This window comes from Simochromis diagramma, unplaced genomic scaffold, assembly GCF_900408965.1.
Source record: "Simochromis diagramma unplaced genomic scaffold, fSimDia1.1 OVJJ01000431.1, whole genome shotgun sequence".
NCBI classification, from domain to species: Eukaryota; Metazoa; Chordata; class Actinopteri; order Cichliformes; family Cichlidae; genus Simochromis; species Simochromis diagramma.
Genome location: NW_024387259.1, coordinates 506,566 through 528,311, shown reverse-complemented (window position 1 = coordinate 528,311; position 21,746 = coordinate 506,566). Strand labels below are relative to the sequence as shown.

General features: G+C 41.1%; 1 protein-coding gene across 3 annotated transcripts in view; it reads right to left on the bottom strand.

The window, feature by feature from the left end:
* siah1 (siah E3 ubiquitin protein ligase 1) overlaps positions 1-18,094 on the bottom strand; it is a 32,106-nt gene extending 14,012 nt beyond the window's left edge. For 2 of the 3 annotated variants that reach the window (XM_040002225.1, XM_040002224.1), the window contains exon 1: positions 17,921-18,093. The gene's annotated coding sequence lies outside the window, so the exon portion shown is untranslated. Of the gene's footprint in view, positions 1-17,920 lie in introns of all 3 variants that reach the window. The other variant, XM_040002226.1, reaches the window with a different exon arrangement.
* Between the last annotated feature and the right edge of the window lie 3,652 nt (positions 18,095-21,746).

Genomic DNA, 21,746 nt, shown 5'->3' with positions numbered 1-21,746 from the left:
ACACTGTGCCGTCTTGCCCTACTCCACAATGTCCCCAGTATAGAGATTGAAAATGTGACGTCATTCAGAGGTAAAACCGCAAAGAATTCTGGGAACTCGTGGCAAGAGGTACTAGCGCACGCAGGCTTTCAATTGAAATCAGTTACACAGCGATAAAAAGAAACACAAAAAAAATGGCAAGAAGCTGTTGTATTATTAACTGCAATAGCCGGTCGCATGACAGCCACGTTAAGCCGACGGGTAAAGAGATCGGTTGTTATCGGATTACGTCATTGAAGAGAAATTGTTCGAGCCATGTTTCCGAAGTAACAAAGAGGCGACGGATGGCCTGGATTGCAGCCATTCAAAGACCAAATATAACGTCCCAGAACACTCCAGCTCACAGGTTAGTCTGCTCCAAGCATTTCCACAAAGGTCAGTCTGCTGTTGTAGTTAATGCATCATTTTTCTTAACATAATTGGTGATATAGGTTACAAGCAAGTCTGGCGCTGAACAGAAATTGTCGCTCCTTTGTTTATTGTGCATAAATAGTAAATTGTCCTGACACAATATTGCGTTTCGCTTCCGTTTTTACCATGGTACATTGACAAACACATATACTTTTATTCACAGGATAAAACAGTTGTTTTGTATCACTAATTGCCCAGTACGATTACAGCATACAATATTATTGTCACTGCTACATTTCTGTGATGCGTAAATGATTTCCACTACTAATTAATTACCGTTGAGCTCAAAGGTCCTATTAATAAACTGTTAACGAATGTGTATTTATGAAGACGATTTGTGAGACTGGTAAACTTATGATAGGTACGATGGTCTTTACTTTCTACACTGTGCATTTCAAGGTCCTGCACCCATCCGTCGGTAAACTGTACCTGGCCTTGTTGCAGTGACCTGAAGTTACTAAACTTCATGAGTGTATGCACTCACTCCAAGAACCGTATAATTATAAATATGAGTGTAGTGAAAGTTGGGCAGCACACCAACGTATTTTGTCCCTGTGTGCTGGGTCTGACCCTTTCACTCCTTTGATTTTTTCCTCGTATCTTTTCTTTGACTTTTCATCAAGTCTGTCTTTGTACGGACCGGCATTGTTCTCCTTCGTTTTGTACATACCTTTTTGGGGGGCAAAGAAAAAGCAAGAATTTATTGAAACCGAAGAATGAACGTTTTGCGGTGCTGCAAATTCTTGCATTTGATGCGGTACTTTGATTGTTTTGCCACGAGTTCCCGGCATGCAATGCGTGAAAGTCACGTGGTCTGTCAATCTCTATTGTTCAGTCAGTGCCTCTGTTACAACTCTGACATGTAGCCATTGTGTCTGGGTCATAATAATGTGATCCTCTACAGAGGTGACTGCATGCGGGCTAAACTATGCACATATGTACATTTCAAAACACAGCTGCCATCTGCCAGAGAAAATTTCATTCTGCCCTTAATATAGTGCACATTTGTCATTGTAATTCAGGGGGTGATATCGCCTCAAATTATCATGTCGATATGGCCAGAAATATCATGCCCATTTTACTTCAATATAGAATAATCCAGACAAAAAGCTGGTCACAACATTTTATTGATACTTGCAGCTTGCAGGCAGCACCAGTTATAATTGCAACTAAATAAAAGATCATTTTCAATCCTTTTTAAATAAGTCAAATGAACACTACGGCATCACTGAGAGTTACAAACTGTCTAAATCCTTTCACCTTTAATAAAATTATCAGTGTGGCTGCTTTACCAGGTGTAACAAATAGGTTTAACATCCAGGCATCCATGAAAACAGAGTTTATGAAGGTTAACAGAGTTAGAAGCAAGCAGGAAGTTGGCTTGCTAGTTTCCACCTAAACATGATATAGCATGTTCTGACTGAGGGGTTTCTGAAAAATTAAGACGTACAGCTCTGCTATCACTTCCAACATAAATGAAGACAGAAAAATAAACAGCAGTGACGGTTGTAGGGTTACTGAAGTTGGGCTAGCTGGTATATAATGATGTGCTACGTGGTGGTAGCTACACAGCTATATTAGCATGATATAAACACATTAGCAGTGACGCTAACTTTTTTCCCCACTCCAGCCTTAATAAATGCAGTGTAGTTTGGACCCGGAAGCAGGGTTCATACATCATCACTCAAAGATCGGATACTGAAGAGGCAATCTTTTGAAACAAGATGCCAGGAGAAGCAGTATTATATCTAGTGACGCAGCACAAAAGTAACCTAGGTGAAATTGTTCCTAGATACTTCAGGTAAAACATATTTGTTTAACAATAACTTCTGTGACTGTTGAGAATGCTCCGGAAGTTATTTTAAACTAAAATAAAGTTTGTACCTCAGATGTTGGGTCAAGCTATTCAAACCAGCTGCTTAACCACATCAGTAATTTGCATCCACTGTTTGTTATTCTTGTCATATGAAGCGCAGCTAGTGAGTACTCCTGCCACGCTGGGTGAGTCGTGTGTTCACATTTCGGTCTCAAGTCACTGGCTGCTAGCTTCTCGTCCTTTAAAGTCTGGCTGCACCTTCAGTGTATTTGTGCTGGCTAAAGGTGGAGAAACACTTGTCGTTTACACCTTTAACCTCCTAAGACCCGAACTCTTCCACGGCATGCATTTTAAATTTCTCTATGATATTTGGGCATATTGGGACCCGATGAATGTAAAAACAAAGAATTACCTGATTTTTGTTTCTAAGAAAAATGAGAGCCACATGAGAGGATATTTGTTTCAAATTTCGATAGAACAGTGGGAGTATAACGTCCTCGTAAGTTGATATCAGGTCCTTGTAGTGCAAAATTGAGTATTTTGATCTAAATAACCCAAAATGCGATGTCCACATATGTGGACGCCAGGTCCTAGGAGGTTAATCTGGACAGTTTTCTTGTAAATGGTGCAAAGTACTGTGTCCTTATTGGAGGTTGTTGAAGTAGCTCTCATCTTCAGTACTAAACGGTGACTCTTGCTCTCAGATATGCCTGGGCTCATCTCATTGTGCACAACAGGGAACAAACTCATGGTTGCTAGTAAATCTAGCCACTGTTAGTTCAATGGATGAGCACACTTCGAAAGCTTTCACCATGCTAAGAAAGAACAATCAATTTAGATAGATTTGTATTTCTACTTATAAAACACTTAAGGAACCAAGTCTCATCAACCATTTTAGATTAGAGTGCCTAATTCATGTCTGACTTTCACAATGGATACCAGATTGACAAGATCTGATATAACGGAAATCACCATGTGGGCATCATGAAAACAACATTTCCTTTAGGTTAATCTGCAGCCTTTTAAAGCCATTTGCTTTAGACAAAACAAACACATACCTTGGAAAAAAACAAAACAAACAACTACATAGCACCTCAGGTACATGTGAAAACAGAAGGACAATAAAAAAAATAAAAAATAAAAAAAAGGGGGGGGGGGGGGGGGGGGGGCACTAAGAGAAGCTAAGATATGCTGCACACTGAAGCCAGGAAAAGTTGAAGCATACGGAAAATAAGCACTCGGGGGAATACAAGAATGCAAAGAGATACAAGTGGGAAAAAGACACCACAAGTAGAGGGGGAGGCCAAAAACAAGCTAGGCTTCAACAAACATACCGTTCTTTGTTCTTAAGTGGCCCACTCCAAGTTTTCATACACACTATACAGTGTAATTCACAATGCACGCATGCGGCGCCTGCTGAAAGGCTCCTCTGTATTCACCCACAAAGAAACTATTCAGCACATTTTGTCACAACATACAGAACACACTTTCACCAGCTACGCTCGAGCAACAGAAAGGCCAATCAATTTGTCAGCTTGATGCTAACAAAGCTACAACTAGAATTTACACTACTGTACAACATCTTACCCTGCAGATACACGGACAAATGCATTGAGCTGATGATGAGGGGAGGAGAGGGGGCTTTTAGTGTGCTTTACCGTTTTAAAGTGTAATACCTTTAGTCCTGTGCACACTCCTTGTGGCTACACATGAGAAGAGTCTGAGCAAGGAGTTCCAGGGTGGAGCTTGCAGCGATACACTAGCTGGCTTCGATTTCACTTGTACCACAGACATAGAGGTAAAGCATTTATACGCTCCCTTTGCGCCATATTTCTCTGGCCTTTTCCATGGAAACCACACAGTGTTACTGCTGCCCCAAACACACGACAAAACACAGGATCATGTTTCATCCTCCTGCTCACCCATTTGAGAAGAACAAGTTCATGAGGGTTGGGGTAAGCTGAAATGAAAGAACTGTGTCCAGAGAGGCAAACTGATCCTTAATAGCTGGTAAAATGAGTTCTCAGAGGAGATGGCACAACAGAGTGGCCAAGGCTGGAAAGAGAGATGAAAAAAACGAAACAAAAAAAAAAAGCAGGTCACCGATGTTTTCACTGCAATGCTTCGACACAAACCATCAGATTTGTTTTCTGTTAAAATTAAAACCTTGAAAATCAAGTCTGTAAGCAGTCTGTTGGTGTGTAGTCAGTCAGCCACTCCCTTGTTTCTCCCTAATCGGTCAATACAGGAACAGACAGCAAAGCAAGGCAGTTTAGCCAACTCACAGTAGAGTTTCTTCAACACTGGATAATTATCCTTTAGCAGGTTCCACCTTTGTTTCTCCTGGTGCCAAATTTTCAGGAACTGTTTGGCACTACACCACTGCAGCATCTAACAGGTACAAATACATCCAACAACCACCTTGTGAAATTGTAGGTTTGCAGGGGGGGGGAAGAGACATTTCTCACAGTCAAACAGGGGTGATTTTGATAGAAAAACAAATCCTGTCCAGTGTACTTGAGTTGGAAGGTAGAAAAGAAAAATATAAAAGTTTGATAGGAAAACAAAGCTCTGCTTTTTTGGTTTCTTAAGATGATAAGACTTGCGAGAGAAGGAAACAAAGAAAGTGTCCCAAATAAAGTCACTCCCTCACTGAGCGAAGTTCTCTCCGTCCCCAAGAGTGTGGTTGGTGTCGCTGCTGCTGGGTGCGTTTGTGAGAAAGACAGAGAGCAAAGCTAAGCCGGCATCCAATGTCAGTCCAAACAGCAGCCTCGCTCACACCCTCCCCGCTCTCCCCTGACAACTCCCTACCCAAACACATAACCCTCTCTCCTCACACAGCTGACACTTGACAAATTTTATTTGCGCCTGAAAATATACATACAGAAAGTATACAGACAGTGTATGTACACGTCTGTATACTTTCTTGCATTTTTGCCTGCCTCAAGCTCGCGTATTTCGCTCCCCTTCTTAGGTGGACATTCTTTCTCTCGCTCTCCCACTTGTGTTTCTTTCTCTCTGCCCCCTCCGTTCCACTGCCTCTGTGGTTAAGCAAGTCTCAGATTTCAGCCTCATCTGGCTGCAGGCTGTACCACCAGCTGCCCTCACTGACACCATACCTCACTTTCTCACTGCCTTTTCTCTTCATTCTGTTCTATCGACTTTCACCCTCACATTGCTTGCCACAGTGCAGCAGGTCTGTGCATAGCATTAAGCACTCAAACACTAAATCAGCAGATTCAAACAAAATGATGGTCTCTGTAGCTTAAACAAGTCAAACAAGAAACTTTTTTTAAATCCAGGTCTGTTAGTCAATTTTCTCCTCCTACACACAGGACCATATTCTCTTTAAAAAACAAACACATGTGTATAACTGAGCCAACCAAGAAGGGAAACAAGATTTAAAAAAAAAAAAAAAAAAAAACACTAAATATTACTGTGAGCTGCATTCTGTCAGCAGGAGAGAAAGTGATAGCTAGCTTAGTGCACAGGGAAACACCGACCCGGTTCACATGCAGCACTTGAGTACGTCTTGGTGATCGGATCCCATATGGACAGATCTAAACACAGATGTAACTGCCCCCAAACACGATGACTCACGGACTCTGCTTCTGGCCACCATCGTGGCCGACAATAATGCCAGCAATGACGTAGAACGACTGCTGTACAGTGTGTGCTGTACCTGCAAGTACTGCCAAAAGTGCACGTCTATTTTTGAACTGCAAAATAAAACCACAAATGATATTCGGGTTATGAAGAGATTCAAACTTTAATACCTTTTTATAAAATGAACTCTGCTTACAAGAAGACAGTATAAATGATGGATGATGCTTCTGTGTCTGAAAAGTGAAGCAGATGCACAACTTCCTTAAACCTGCGTTCTTTTTATATGTCCACCAACAGAGCAATAACTGCAATTGTAAAGAAACGTCCAGTACAAGTCTGAGAAAACAGCCCTTACACGTGCCCTCAGTAAAGACTTTCCTGATCAATCTCTGTGCTCAGCCTCTCAAAAGTCCATTTTGCATGTGTTTGGTCACTTAAGTTTCACAAAAGAGGATTATCCAGGGTACGCTCACTGTAACAATTTGTGACAAGTCTGAACCACATGCTTCTGGTTTCACAGTCACACCTACCTCGTGCCGTCCCTTTCCCAGCCTGTATGCGGACACTAAGCCCTTTCTTCTATACTCTGTGTGACAATGGCAGGTAGAATTTAAGGGCACATCTTTGACAGGTCGTGCCATTTCACTTGATTTTTAAGTTACTTGCATGGTAGTAAAACAAATCAGACTGTAAAAGGAAAGGACAGCGTCATTTCATATGGAAATGTGGGCTTGTGCTTTACTCTATCCTGTCTTACAACCCCTCACCAAGGCATGCCTTTCACGTCTCCAACTCACTGATCTTGTTTCAGTTCATTGATATGCTATTGGCATGACAAAATGCAAAAATCTGCACTACTGAAGGATGTTTAAGGTGTAAATAGTTTCTCTTTCCATCCTCTCCTCTGTAGCCCCTGTGGATGTAGGTGATGACCTGTTTGGGTCGCCAGTGATGAACTGCTGCCTGGTCCAGATGGCTCATTGTTGTATATATTGCCCTTGCCCCTTTTAATAACACAATTTGGGCATTGGCTACTGTCACTAGCTCTGTTTTACAGCCCACATTGTGCATGCGTGTTACAGCGGTCTCTCTTTGCGCCTGTATTTCTTCTACTGCTGCCAAGTTTCTGACTGTATTCGGTTTATATTGTCTGGCAATAATGCGAACAGATGTGGCGTAACCACTGAGAAAAGATTACAGCAGAGGCAATACGGTAGCATGCCCCATGTCTCGTTCATGGTTTAGTCAGTATAGTCAAAAAAAAAAAAAAAAAAAAAAAAAAAAGGGGGTTTTTTTTTTTTTTTGGGGGGGGGGGGGGGGGGGGGGGTCGACGAGAAAACTAACACTCAAGTGTGATCACTTCAGTGACATACTCAACAATAGGTATACTACACTGATCATCATAGAGAGGGTTGGTGAATAGAAAGGAAAATGCCTGTAGGTCCTTTAAAAATGCACTTATTTGCATTTTAGGTCTCTGAAATTGTTTACAAGGTATTTGAATCTGTCCTACAAGTTGCATTAATATTAGTCTTACTTCCATCTGGGTCTTGGGGAACAATATTAATCACTAATACACATTTTTCGACATCGCAAACTATCAAAGGATGTCTGTCTAGTAGATAGCAATGTATTGTGAGGTAGCTCCATGCCCTCCTGGGTTTTAAATGCACCTTAGAACACACATGCATCAACACTACATATGAGGGGGCGGAGGGAGGTTTGGAGTCTTCACACACCCCCGTTCTCTGCGGCCTGTTGGAGCGGGGGTCTGGGAGAAAGAGTTGGCCGTCCGATTGGGGTCTGGAATGTGGGGCCTCCTTGCTGCTGCCGCCGACTCGGTCTGCTTCTCTCCACCCCAGGGAAAAGGGTAACACTACCTGGGTCTAGGTAGGGCTGCTCGATTATGGCAAAAATGATAATCACGATTATTTTCACTGAAATTGAGATCTTGATTATTTGACGATATTTATTTAACCCTTTAAGACCTACCATAGAACCAAGTCCGCCAGAGCTTATATTATTTCTTTACATGTTGTAGTGCCATTTGTGGGAGCATTTCAAGTTGCTATACAACTGTTATAGCCCATATTTTAATATATGTATGCATTAAGTCCATGTAACTACATTATTGCAAAAAACAATAACACAAGAAAATTGAAATCGTTTTTGTTGTTTGTTTTGTTTTTTTTTCCCCAAAATGCAAACACACAAAAATATATAAATATATGTATATATATATGATATATTATTTAATTATAGATATATATATATATATCTATATATATATATATATACATATATATATATATAATATATATATTTTCTACTTGGAGAAAAATAAGAGGTTTATCCCTCAAAACTTTAAATACAAAAAAGTTGCAAAAAATAGTTTACAACAACAGGAAATTTATTTTGAGTGTCTTCATAGTTTTATTTTGGAGATACACCAATTTTTATATACACTGCAGGAAAAACAAAAAAAACAATCCTATGATGCAAATTTGCAAAGAAAACAGCAGGTGCATCAAAATAAACTATTTCCAGCAGTGCAATTTGAGTTCTAAGCATCCCAGAAACTATTCAGAAAAGTCAAACATGACCAGTATAGGTTTTTAAGGCCTACAAGTAAAAAACTACATTTCCGCGAAAATGACATCACTTCCGGTTTCGGCCAGGAAATGGCGGACATGTGATAGTTCGCGCTGACGCCTTTTTCAATGTGGGAAGTGTTATGAACAGCTGATCGGATCGGCAAAGCGTGTTTCTGGAATATTATGTTTTTGTTCCTGCAAGCGCTTTTTATGCAATTTTTGCAAAGCTATATGTGGAAGGAAACCGTGACCGAGGACAAGCTGATGGCATAAGATGCAAGTACAACTCCTCCGGTTTCATATGCAAAACAAATTATTGCGCTAGCTTATGCGGTTCAGGTTCTACAGGGATTTAAAAATAGTTACACAAAACTGAGCGTGCTGCTCTGACCGGATTTAAAGGGTTAACAATGACTTTAAAAAAATAATATAAAATAGTGTGCAACACCACTGAAGTTTTTTTTTTTTTACCTCTCTTTTCAACCAACAGCAGTCACTCTCCTCTTCAAATAACTTCTGCTTAGCTTTCTGAGCTTCCCTCGGGTCCTCTTAATCAGCGGTCTCCAACCTTTTTTGCGCCACGGACCGGTTTATGCCCGACAATATTTTCACCGACCGGCCTTTAAGGTGTCGCGGATAAATGAGGGAGGGGCTAATAATCGGCTCAGTCATTTTTAATGATAGTTGAAAGCCCAGATCGTAATCGTGATTAAAATTCGATTAATTGAGCAGCCCTAGGTCTAGGTGCAGTTTCCCCCTCCAGGGGCAAGGGTACCTAGACCTGGGGTATAGAGTATGCTTGGGGAGTGTGATTGTGTGTACAGCGTCTCTTTGTGTCTGTCTCCACGTTGGGTGAGTGTTGAGTAATTGCATATGAGAGCATGAGGGTGGGAATGGATGTCTGTATCTGTGTGTGCCTGTATGTCTGCGTCTATATGTCAGGTTGGGTATCAGACGCCACCTCTCTGGGGAAATCTCAGGCCCATCTCCCCCACCACTTCCCCTGCCAATGGCAGACGCCCTCAGACATCGGTGCGTTGGTGGTTCTTTGTGTCCGGGGGTGGGCGTCCAGGTACACACCGGCTCACTCCTTGGTGGCTGCTTGTCGGGGTCTGGAGCCTGGGGCTCACTCGGGCCACTTCGGGGGTGGGGTGCCCTCGGCCTGGGGCTCGGTCACTCTGGCACAGCTGGCTGCCGGTGGAGCTCATGGGCACGTCACTGCAACCCCCCCTGGCTTCTGCTCCACGGCTGCTGAGTGAGCCCTCATCTGGGGCTCTCAGCTTTTTTTGGGACAGTGGCGCGGCTGCCCCTCTGTTGGTCTTCCTTGGTCTCTTGTGTTCTGAGGGCCTCTGGATGTCTGGAGTCTTGATCTCCTCCATACCTGCTTCATGCCCTGGAGGACAGGGCTGTGGCCCCCCCACCCCCTCTTGCAGATCATTACATGAAGGAACCTTTTAAATACAAGCACGCGCGCGCGCGCACACACACACACACACACACACTACACAACTTATAACTTTAAAAACATTTCTGCATACACTACTTTCATCTATGACAAGTGCAAAATCTGTGAGATCATGACACTGAAAGAACCTGGGGGGACCGTTTGTGGACATTCAGTCCCAGTTTTAAAACCTTTACACATCTGAGTAGCAAACTGCACCAGCATCATTTCTACCTACAAAACAGTCTAAAACTGGAGTTAATGTACAAAAAAAAATTTAAATTAAAAAAAAAAAAAATTAATAATAATAATAATAATAATAATAATAATTCAGACAAAAAATGATTGCACTAATGAACACGCACAGAGCAAAGTAGGCAGTTGGCTAATGGTTACTTTTAGCCTTTAACCAATGTTCACATAACTTAGTTGATTGTGTGTGCAATTGTTCTAAGATGCTCTCTTGCATAGGTGAACTAACAGCAGGCTGTCACTGTGCATTCCTGGGCTCTGATTTCATACAAAACATATTTAAAGATTTGCAAGACCCTTTCCACTTCTGTTTACAAACATTGTATTGACTCTACTGAATGTAAAATTCTCAGAGGTAAAACATTGGCAGACCAAAAGAAAACAGAAAAATGCCACCAAATACAAATTGAAATTAATTACACAGTAACATTAAGAAGATCCTCTTCATTACGATGCATTATACTTCAATGCAAAGGGTCAATCGTTGTTCAAAGTGCACATCCGGACCAAATGTGCGTTTGGCATTTTGAAGGAGAAAGAATATCATGTTGCAACCACACTTTCACTTCAAAAACAAACTACACAGCAAGGCACTTCCACTTCAGTCTGTGAATGCTCACTAATGAGACGACCTTTGGCATGTTATTTCGATCTTCATCTGCAAATTAAGTGCCACCTACTTCAAAGACAGGGCCAGTCTTAATATACATATTAAAGGTCACAATGTTTTTATATATTATAAAAAAATAAAAATAAAAAAAATAAATAAAGCAGAAGCACCACAAATAAACATGCAGGTGTATCTATGCATTTACTGAGGCACCATGCATGATCCTACAGCTCCTATGCTAGAACTTTAAAGCAGGCTCAATTCTCATTCAATCAAGGTAACAGGTTGCATATATGCAGAAAACTGTAACCATTATTATTAGTAATATTATTATTATCATCCAACTACAGTTTGATTTCATAGTGCTACAGAAATGGAATAGACCAATTTCAAAATCCAGACCCAGTCAACAGTTGGCTCTTTTCCATAGCAGGAAAAACAACTTGGGAACAATGCAGCCTAGCAGCTTGTTCCCATGGAGAAGCCACACAGAACAGGGATATCAAGGTGGAGGCAAAACCAACCACACAGACAGACACAGACCCTATCTTGTGTGTTAGCACCTAGTATAGAAATACACAGAGATAAAACAAGCAGGGACTCCCTTTGGCATTAGTAGCAGATCTAGAATTACCTCACTGTTAGTGAGCCAATGACTCACTGCTCTCTTTCTCACACCGCCAGTATTAGGTTGGACAAAAACAGCTGTCATGCTTATAATTTTTTCAACGCCGGCTGCTAAAGTTGTGCCAGCACAGCAGAAGATGCAAAGATCTCCTAAAAAGTTCAGTCACAGATTCAGACTTGTCTTCACACACATCAACATTTAAAAAAAATAAATAAATAAAAAAAAAATAAAAATCACAGTTATTGTCAAATTCCACGTGTAATTAGTCAACAAAAGGACAACTTGGTATACATCTCAAGTTCACCCTTGCTGTAAGACTGTCAAAGAACAATATTTCTTAAAAAATACATTTCTCATCTCGTGTCATATTAGAGGTGGGCGATATAAACGATATAAATTTGGCCAACGATAGAGATTTTGACTATATCGCTCTATCGCGATAGCGCATGTTGATGATGTCATCAAGCTCCGCCTGTTTTGGTCGAAAGCATCGCAGCGGCTAAAACCATTATCATCTGCAAATTATGGCGGGCGACAGTCATAGCAAAGAGATGAAGCACTTTTGAAATATGGGGAAAGCCAAAAACTGCACTTCCTCCACTTCCGTAACATTGATTCATTAATGTTGAATTCTCTCGCAGCTGTTCTATTCCCATGTTCTTGCAGTATATAGAGATTGAAAATGTGACGTCATTCAGAGGTAAAACCGCAAAGAATTCTGGGAACTCGTGGCAAGAGGTACTAGCGCACGCAGGCTTTCAATTGAAATCAGTTACACAGCGATAAAAAGAAACACAAAAAAATGGCAAGAAGCTGTTGTATTATTAACTGCAATAGCCGGTCGCATGACAGCCACGTTAAGCCGACAGGTAAAGAGATCGGTTGTTATCGGATTACGTCGTTGAAGAGAAATTGTTCGAGCCATGTTTCCGAAGTAACAAAGAGGCGACGGATGGCCTGGATTGCAGCCATTCAAAGACCAAATATAACGTCCCAGAACACTCCAGCTCACAGGTTAGTCTGCTCCAAGCATTTCCACAAAGGTCAGTCTGCTGTTGTAGTTAATGCATCATTTTTCTTAACATAATTGGTGATATAGGTTACAAGCAAGTCTGGCACTGAACAGAAATTGTCGCTCCTTTGTTTATTGTGCATAAATAGTAAATTGTCCTGACACAATATTGCGTTTCGCTTCTGTTATTACCATGGTACATTGACAAAAACATATACTTTTATTCACAGGATAAAACAGTTGTTTTGTATCACTAATTGCCCAGTACGATTACAGCATACAATATTATTGTCACTGCTACATTTCTGTAATGCGAACCAGAAATTATTTCCACTACTAATTAATTACCGTTGAGCTTAAAGGTCCTATTAATAAACTGTTAACGAATGTATTTATGAAGACTATTTGTGAGACTGGTAAACTTACGTTTGACCGTATGATGGTCTTTCGTTCTACACGGTGCATTTCAAGGTCCTGTACCCATCTGGCGGTAAATTGTACCTGGGCTTAGGGCTGCTCAATTAATCGAATTTTAATCACGATTACGATCTGGGCTTTCAATGATCATTCAAAATGACTGAGCCGATTATTAGCCCCCCCCCTCGTGCTTTACTCTTGCGCTGCTCCGTGTGGCAAATCGAGCGCACCTCTCTGCATTTTGAACACGTGTCACAACAATTAAGAGCAGCGGTCCCCGACCTTTTTTGCGCCACGGATCGGTTTATGCCCGACAATATTTTCATGGACTGGCCTTTAAGGTGTCGCGGATAAATACAACAAAATAAAACTAGTACCAGTACCGAAAAAAAGAAAATTTATTCATAACACACGTGAAAAGACCCAGGAAACAGAGTAAACGATAAAAACGATAACAAAATAACGCTGAAAACCGATAAAAACCCTGAAAACTATACATTTCACACCTGAGCCTCAACTCTTGCGGCCCCGTACCAAACGACTCACGGACCGGTCCGAGGCCCGGGGGTTGGGGACCGCTGATTAAGAGGACCCGAGGGAAGCTCGGAAAGCTAAGCAGAAGTTATTTGGAGAGAAGAGTAACTGCCGTTGGTTGAAAAGAGAGGTAAAAAAAAACTTCAGTGGTGTGGAAACATTATGGGTTCAGTCAGACGTGGATCAAGTAGACACAGTGTGTAAACTTTGCTACAGTGTCGTAGCTGCACCACAGAGCAACACTGCAAAGTTCACTAAACATAGATGTTTACATTTTTCATTTATTTCTTATATTGCAAACATTTGCACTGTTATCAGTATTTGCACACTATTTTATATTATTTTTGACAATCTTTAAAGTCATTATTCAACACATTGTTATTGTTAAATAAATATCGTCAAATAATCGAGATCTCAATTTCAGTGAAAATAATCGTGATTATCATTTTTGCCATAATCGAGCAGCCCTACCTGGGCTGATTGCAGTGACCTGAAGTTACTAAACTTCATGAGTGTATGCACTCACTCCAAGAACCATATAATTATAAATATGAGCGTGGTGAAAGTTGGGCAGCACGCTAACGTATTTTGTCCACTCTGTGTGCTCGTAAGGGTCTGACCCTTTCACTCCTTTGATTTTTTTCCTTGACGTCAAATCTGTCTTTGTATGGAGCGGCATTGTTCTCCTTCGTTTTGTACATAACTTTTTTGGGGGACAAAGAAAAAGCAAGAAGGTATTGGAACCGGAGAATGAACGTTTTGCGGTGCATTTGATGCGGTACTTTGATTGTTTTGCCACGAGTTCCCAGCATGCAATGCGCGAAAGTCACGTGGTCTGTCAATCTATTAATAACTAACCTCGTATTGTGGATGAATAATCTTAGTAGTTCTCCTGACTGAAGTTTGGCCCGTGTAGCGAGCTAACTTCCTGTTAACTTCTAACTCCGTTAAATTTAATAAATTCTGTTTTCATGGATGTAAAATTTAATTGTTACACCCGATAAAGCAGCAACGCTGATGATTTAATTAAAGATGAAAGAATTTAGACAGTTTTTAAATCTTAGTGTTCATTTGACTTTGGGACCTGAAGCGGATGGAGTTTTGGACCAAGATTACTCCGCGAAGCTCCTCACTACGGCAGCCGTAATACTCTGACAATCCATCAAGCAGTGCGGCTTACCAAAGCTGTACTAAAACATTTTTTAACAGATTTCTGCAGCCAAAATCGATTCGAGGTCAGTAAGCACAACCAGAATTCATACATAAGGCACACTCTCGATTTTTGAGAAAATTAAAGGATTTTAAGTGTGCCTTATAGTGTGGAAAATGCGTTATACAGAAGAAAAGAATATATCGTGATATATATATCGTTACCTTCAAATTATATCGCGATATGAATTTTAGGCAATATCGCCCAGCCCTATGTCATATGACACCACGCATGCATGCACAAGCACACAGGTAGTCAGGTGACAGCAGGAGCAGCAACAGAAGTAGACAGGCAGCTCAGATGGACCAAATGAATTTTGAATTTCAAATACAAGACAAGTCAGCTAAGGTTTCAAGAAAAAGGGTGGAATGTGATGCTAATTAAACCAACTGGCCAAGAACTAACAGCAAAAAGAGTCTACTGCTGGAAAGAGAAGAGGCACATCAAATGCACACCACTGTTTGAGGTTCAAGCACAGTGTTTCCCAAAAAGACGACACCATGGGGAACCAGGGTCAGTCTTCCCAAGTACAGGAAGCATAACATAATGGGAAACACTGCAAGTAAAAGTACTGAGGTAAGGCAGTCAGCAGCAATTGACCTTTCAAGTATACTGAGTGCAGGAACGTGCTGGCAAAGATACCTGGGAGTGTTACCCGAGGAAAGTCTGTGGGAAACTAGAATTCGCAGTGAAGACAGGTTTAACCATCAGAACAAGCAGTATGTGCCCGTACAACATTGCCCGTGAGCACACATACGTGGTTACGTTATCCTTAGTTCAGAAGTCAAATACAAAAGACAACTGGCAGAATTAAAAAGGTAATCATTTCTTATGTTGAGCTGAAGCTGAGGGTTGCACACAACGACAATCATCTTCATGTTTGATTACCCAACATATTGTGGTGGAAACCTGGCACTGCCGCGTCTAAGAGGAGTACAATAAAACAAAGCACCAGCATCTGAGAAATTTCTGAGCCAACAAGCAGAACCCTCGCTGGGTAAGCTAAAACAATAGGCTGCAGGTTGTTTCCTTGGTCATCAAAAAAATAATCCCATAGAGTTTGTAGTCCTTTTCCTCAACAAGCGTGTGTGCATGCGAGGCGGGAGGGATTGGCCGGACATCCACTTCTGTCACCGTTTTAACAATGGCTGGTTGCTGCATAGTGGTCAAATGGTTCAGACATTTCCTGCCTTTAACTCCAAGTGCTATTCCACTGAGAGCAAATACTGCATTAGAGATTTGATAAAAGAAATATTTAACAACATTTTACATTGGTCAGAATAAACAAACCCATTCCAGATGGAACCTCTTAAATACAGTCTGTAAAATGAAAGATGAAAAAGCAAGCTTTTATTTTCTTGCATTTTAATGAGCTTTGGGATTTCACAAGGATGAGTCTTTCCTATCAATGACATAAATCCTTTGATCTTGGCATCTGTCAGCTTTCATCCACATATGAAAACCACCCTGGGGGCTACATTACCAAGTGACTAAGCCTCTCTGAAAGCTATGGAAAACCCTTGGGTCAAAACAAGTTCATCTCTACTGCTGCATTACAGACAACCAACACTTAACTGTGGCAGTCAGCAGAAACCAAGAAGGATCATACATACACATGTACATGCTGTGTTTCTTTTCCCTGCCAAATGCAGTTAGATGGACTAAAGACATGTTATAGCTGGACAAACTTTATCAACCAGTTAAAACAGCGCAGTGCATACATATGGGTGTGTAAGGTCTCTGAAAGAAAAAGGTTCACTCTGATTTTGTGGTCTGCAGCAAAATAAGCAAAATTTCAGTGTGTAAAAAAGTGTTTTTAAGGTACAATGCAGAACTTGTATCTAGCATCTAAGTGCAGCCCAATAACTGGTTTTCAAGGAGAGGGGAGATTAATTATAGTGAACTGAAACCAACCACATCCTGACAGAAGATATTTAAATACAAGTTGCAATTATTAAAACCTGTATTGCAATTCCAAATTCCAGTGGAACAGACTCCCACCTCCCAATCAATACCCTGCATCTCTCATGTTTATAACATGCTGAAAAGACCATATTTTTCCAAATGTAGGGCAGATCATGTACTTCCAATAATTTGCATCTCAAGATAATGAGACGCTACACCTGACCAGACCGACATCTGCCGTGTAATCTTACTGTAAAATCTCAAATACTGTTTCAAGCATGACACACAAGTCCAGCACTTTGGAGGTTGGAGGCCTGTTTAGAGAGTATTTAATTTGTCAAAAGCTGAAAGAATTAAACAGTCACATTTGGGGGGGGGGGCGTTGGTAATACAATCCCAGAGTTTTACAACTAGTGCATCCCTTTGTCTAGGTTCATTTAATTTGTACATTTATTTACGTTTTATTTGGTCTTACTCTGTGAGGAGCTATGGGCTGCACGTCTGTATGCAAAGTGCTACATAAACAGTGGTATGGCTTTATTATTTGATTGACCTCGGCTTAGAGCCATCCAGCCTGAGCAGAGGTTTTGTAAAGTAGGGCAACAACTGTGATCAATATGGAGGTTGCTTTTTTAAGCAAACTTCAGCGAAAGGTCATATTGTGATACCACTGTGCATCTGTCCACAGCCCTAATTCATAACTCATCTACAGGTGTCCACGTAAACGACTACGTGATCGCTCAACTACTGCTCATGCAATGCAAACTGCAGTGAACATGTAACGACGGCGATTAGAGCCCTTTAATAATCAATAACGACCAGGAGCTGACATTAGTCTTATAATAGACAAGTCAAACACGCCGACTCCGACTGTAACCTTTACTTGGAGTAAACATTAGTCATCACTTCCTCTACAGCCGTTATGCCAGCAACAGTGCTACACAAAACAATGCCACGACGAGTTTCTGTTGACCTGGTCTAACCTACTTTGAAAGCAAAATGGCCTTGTCTTTGCAAGGCAGACAACGGCGTATCCTAGCAAACAGTTTCCACTGCAGGCACACAAGGCCTCGTCTTACCGTAAAGCAGTATCCCACAGCTTACTAGCTAGCTGAGTCGGTGAGTTTGTTAGCTTAGCTGGTGTGTGAACATGCTAAGAAACGGTACCCTTCCATTTCCCCCCACTCACACCAGTTAGTAAACGTTAACAACAACTTTTAGTCGCTACGCGTGTCAACCCGTTAACCACTGCAGGCAAGAGGCGTTTAAAAAAAAATCAGCAAACAAGCCGGACAGTAGGCTAGCTAACCGCCAGCATTATTAGCACTGCGCTAACGAAGGAAGCTAGCGTCTGCTCTGCTAGTCAACGGGGCTGTTGTTTTCACCGACACACACTCCACTCGAAAATCTGATGTTTCACTGTCTGCGGCACACCCGCTTACCTCGAAAGAATTATCCTTCAGTTCACCACGGAGAAACAGGTGAATGTGTGGCACCGGGACAGACACAGGATCCCTCTCTGTCGTCGTTTGCTCGATGTACACATTGGCTCAGCTCCTGGAACAGAGACGAGACGGCAGGCGTTAAGTACCAGCCGCTCAGAGCGCGCACAGTTAAGTTTGCCACGGGAGCGCGCCTTGCACGAATTGCAGGTTTCTCGAAATGGTTCAATTTTATAATAATTACAATAATGCGAAAATAAATATATGCATATATGATTGCATCCCACACAATTTACTTCATATCTTTTGAAGCTGTTTCACAAAATGAAAATATTCTCACCGTTCACAAAGAATATTAACGCATGCTCACACTTGTACTATCTCCTTAAAATCAAGGCTCGTCTAGCAGGTTCTCATCTTAGTTTCACTTCATTATACTATTCGCCTGCATCTTGTATCTGTACGGGATTTGATCTCTTGCCTCTCCGCTATAATGTAAGTGAAGGAAACTGCACATATGCTTAAACCAACAAGTCCCACAGATAATCCTTAGAAATTGGACATTTAAATTAGCAGTTTTAATGAAAAAACAATAACAAAGGGTTTTAAAAAGAGACTTTGGACAGGTATAGCGAAGATTGAGGTCAATCTTGATGCTGGACACATGTAACTGGCTGGGATTAAGATTTAGAGGTCGTGTTGTTTCTTTCATAGCAATCTGGACATAAGGGAAGGCATCACCACGCCCCCCCCCCCCCCCCCCCCCCCCCACACACACACACACACAGCCATCTACCATCAGGAGGGATGAGGGGTAGGAGGGGGAGCTAAATAGTAATGTGAGGTGGGGGTGGGAGGAGCTGCTGCACAGGCTGGGATTACAGAGAAGGATTGGTTATGTAAGTGTGTTGTCCCAGTAGGCAAGCTGCAGCAGGAGGCTGAGAGACACTCAGACAGCAAGAATAGTAAGAGAAACAGCAGACTTTTGTAAATATAATCCTGCTGTCCTCCTGTAAACAGTGGCTGTAAGCCTTCTACTGTAACCGGGCAGAGTGCAACACATTTTCTTTGTAAATACATGAAGTACACCATCATTGCATGCACACCAGAAACAACTTCTCACATTTAGGGTATCAAACGTGCATTTAAATATAACAGCTTACTTTGGACACATATACATCACATGCACACTTCTCTAAACAAAAAACACAAAAGAGTATCTCTGCTTTTTTGGGTCAGTTACTGTAGAAACAGAACTCAAGAGAAAATACAGAGTACTGGAGAAATATAAAGAGGGTATTACATTTTTATAAAGACACAATAAAAGACAGTGGGATGTCAAATGTCTGAATTCGGTCAATTATGAGAATGTCCCTTTTTTCATCATTTAGCTAGGAAAAAAACAATCTACCAATTGTGAATGCCCTGGAGGCACTCATTAAGCCCATTTCTTTATATTAATTAGAGGAATAGAGCAAGCAAATAAAAAGGAATGGAACTACAGAGAGCACCAAGGAGAATGTGGGAGAGGGGCTGGGGAAGGAAGACAAGAGGAAGTGGAGCAATCCAAACCCATGAGAATGTTAAGCTGTGCTGGTATGCTAGAGGAATTTGAATTTCTTGGTCGGACATAACAACATGCACAGTTTTTTTTTCCTTTAGCAAAGTGAGAAAGAGAAAAGGGTGGAGGGAAGACTCCAAAAAGAAATGTGGAAGGAAGAGATAGTTTGAAGAGGAGAGGTGAGGCAGAAAATAGAGTTTAAGAGAAAGGGAGGAAGGAAGTTGTGAGACAAGGATAATGGATGTAATGCAAATGGGAGAAGAGTATTGGGAAATAGGATGGGAATGGAGGGGTATGTGGGAAAGGGGGGAGTGTTAAAAGAAACGAAGGAGAGGAAATGGGTGAGTGAGAGCTGGCAGAATCATCAGCACATTCCAGACATAATGTTGTTTGGCAGTAGATTGTTATGCTGAAATCAAAGCAAGTTAGTAGCTGTGCATTGGCCAAGATCCTCTCCGAAAAACTTGTTTGCTGCTGTCTGGAAGCCTGGTCAAGTGGAAAACCTTGACCGGGCTGGAGTTAAACTCCCATCCTCTAAATTCCAGCTCATGCTGGAACGAGCAAACTAGAAAGTGCAAATACACTGCATATACTGGAAGCACGGATGGTGTTTGAAGCATTGTCTCTTTGATGCTGCTGCTACCCTCGTGCCACCTGTGGTACAAGAACTTTCTCTCTCATCTTCGTCTGAAGATTTAATTGTTTACAATATACCTTCCATGCCTGCTTGTCTAGTTAAACCACTGAAAGGACATCTGGGAGAAATACATGTATTTGTTGGCTTGGCAGGACTTGGATAAGAAGATTAATACCACTCTTACGTCTGTATGGTAAATGTGAAGGGGTGGTGGTTAGAGGTGATGTTGGTTCACAGCAAGGGCATTATAGGATTGAATCTGCCAGCCAGATGGGGCCTTCCTGTGTTGGAGTTTGTATGTTCTTCCTGTGAAAGGACTCAGGTTTCCTCCCACAATCCATAGGCATGCATGTTAGGTTGAGTAGTGATATAAAATTGGGCATAGATATGGATCATAGTGTAAATGAATGTAAAATGTTGAGCTAACAGCAGGCTGAATGTCAAAGGTTAATGTAAAACAAATTTGTGTGAAATTAATTCCCCGTTATTTTTCTTCAGTTTTCTTTAATTGTGACTTGTTAAATGTTTCATGTAGCCAGTCATGTTTACTAATATTAAACTTAAGTAAGAATAAGTTATAAAAAATCCTCATGAGCTAAAAAAGTCAGACTTCAAACTGCTTGAAACTCAATTTCAGGTATTTATTTTTTTATTTTTACTCTCAGCTCTGTGTGATGTCTTTACAAGAGGATAGACTTAATTTGGCCATCTCAGGCACACACCTCTGCAGCCCTCAGCATCCCAACCCATGTGCTGGTTAAACTTTCTGTGGATTTGCTAAAGTTCAAAATGTATCATAAGAAATGTATGTTGCATGTGTATTGATAAGTGAACTGTGACACAGTGAATATTCTATTCTATTCTATTCTATTCTGAAATCCGACTGTTAAATTATGGTCTACGGGCAAAGATCAAAGCTCAGCTGCAGCACAAATAGCATTGTCTGAGTATTCATAACCATAACTACAGGGTTGTGCATGACATACTGAAGAACAAGAAGTGAGGCAATTAAGGACAGAGTCTGACTCAGACAAACAAGGAAACAGTGGCACAAACAGGATTATGCATTTGAATGACTTCATTAAGGATAGAAAAACCACAAGTCTATAATGGAAACTTGTATTTCCCCATTTATTGTTCAAGATGACAGTATGAAGTGCAATCACAGTCTGCGCCCACAAAGAGTCGGCTGCTTTTGTTAATGGAGCATCAGATAGTTTACCAGTTTGGTGACAAAATAAAATGTGAAAAATAAAATGCAATGCACGAGACGAGAAAAGATTTTATTTCATCAAGATGTTTTTTATTTTTTGTCCTCTTCTGCTTAACACTTGGCAGCAGTCGGCAGTTGTAGAAGCAGCCTACAGCCCTTTGACATTGTTTTAAAATAATATTACATTCCACTGGCTTATAGTTTCAGCATTTTTTAAACAGGTAAGTGGATTTGCTTATGCACAGGTCTGTTAAGGACCTCAGGCTGACACCTGGACTTTTGACTGGATCATTGCAACACCTTGATTCTTTTTTTTTTCAGCCATTGTGCTTTAGATTTATTGCTGTGCTTGGGATCATTGTCCTGTTACATGACCCAATTTCAGCGAAGCTTTAGCTGTTGGACAGATGGTCAC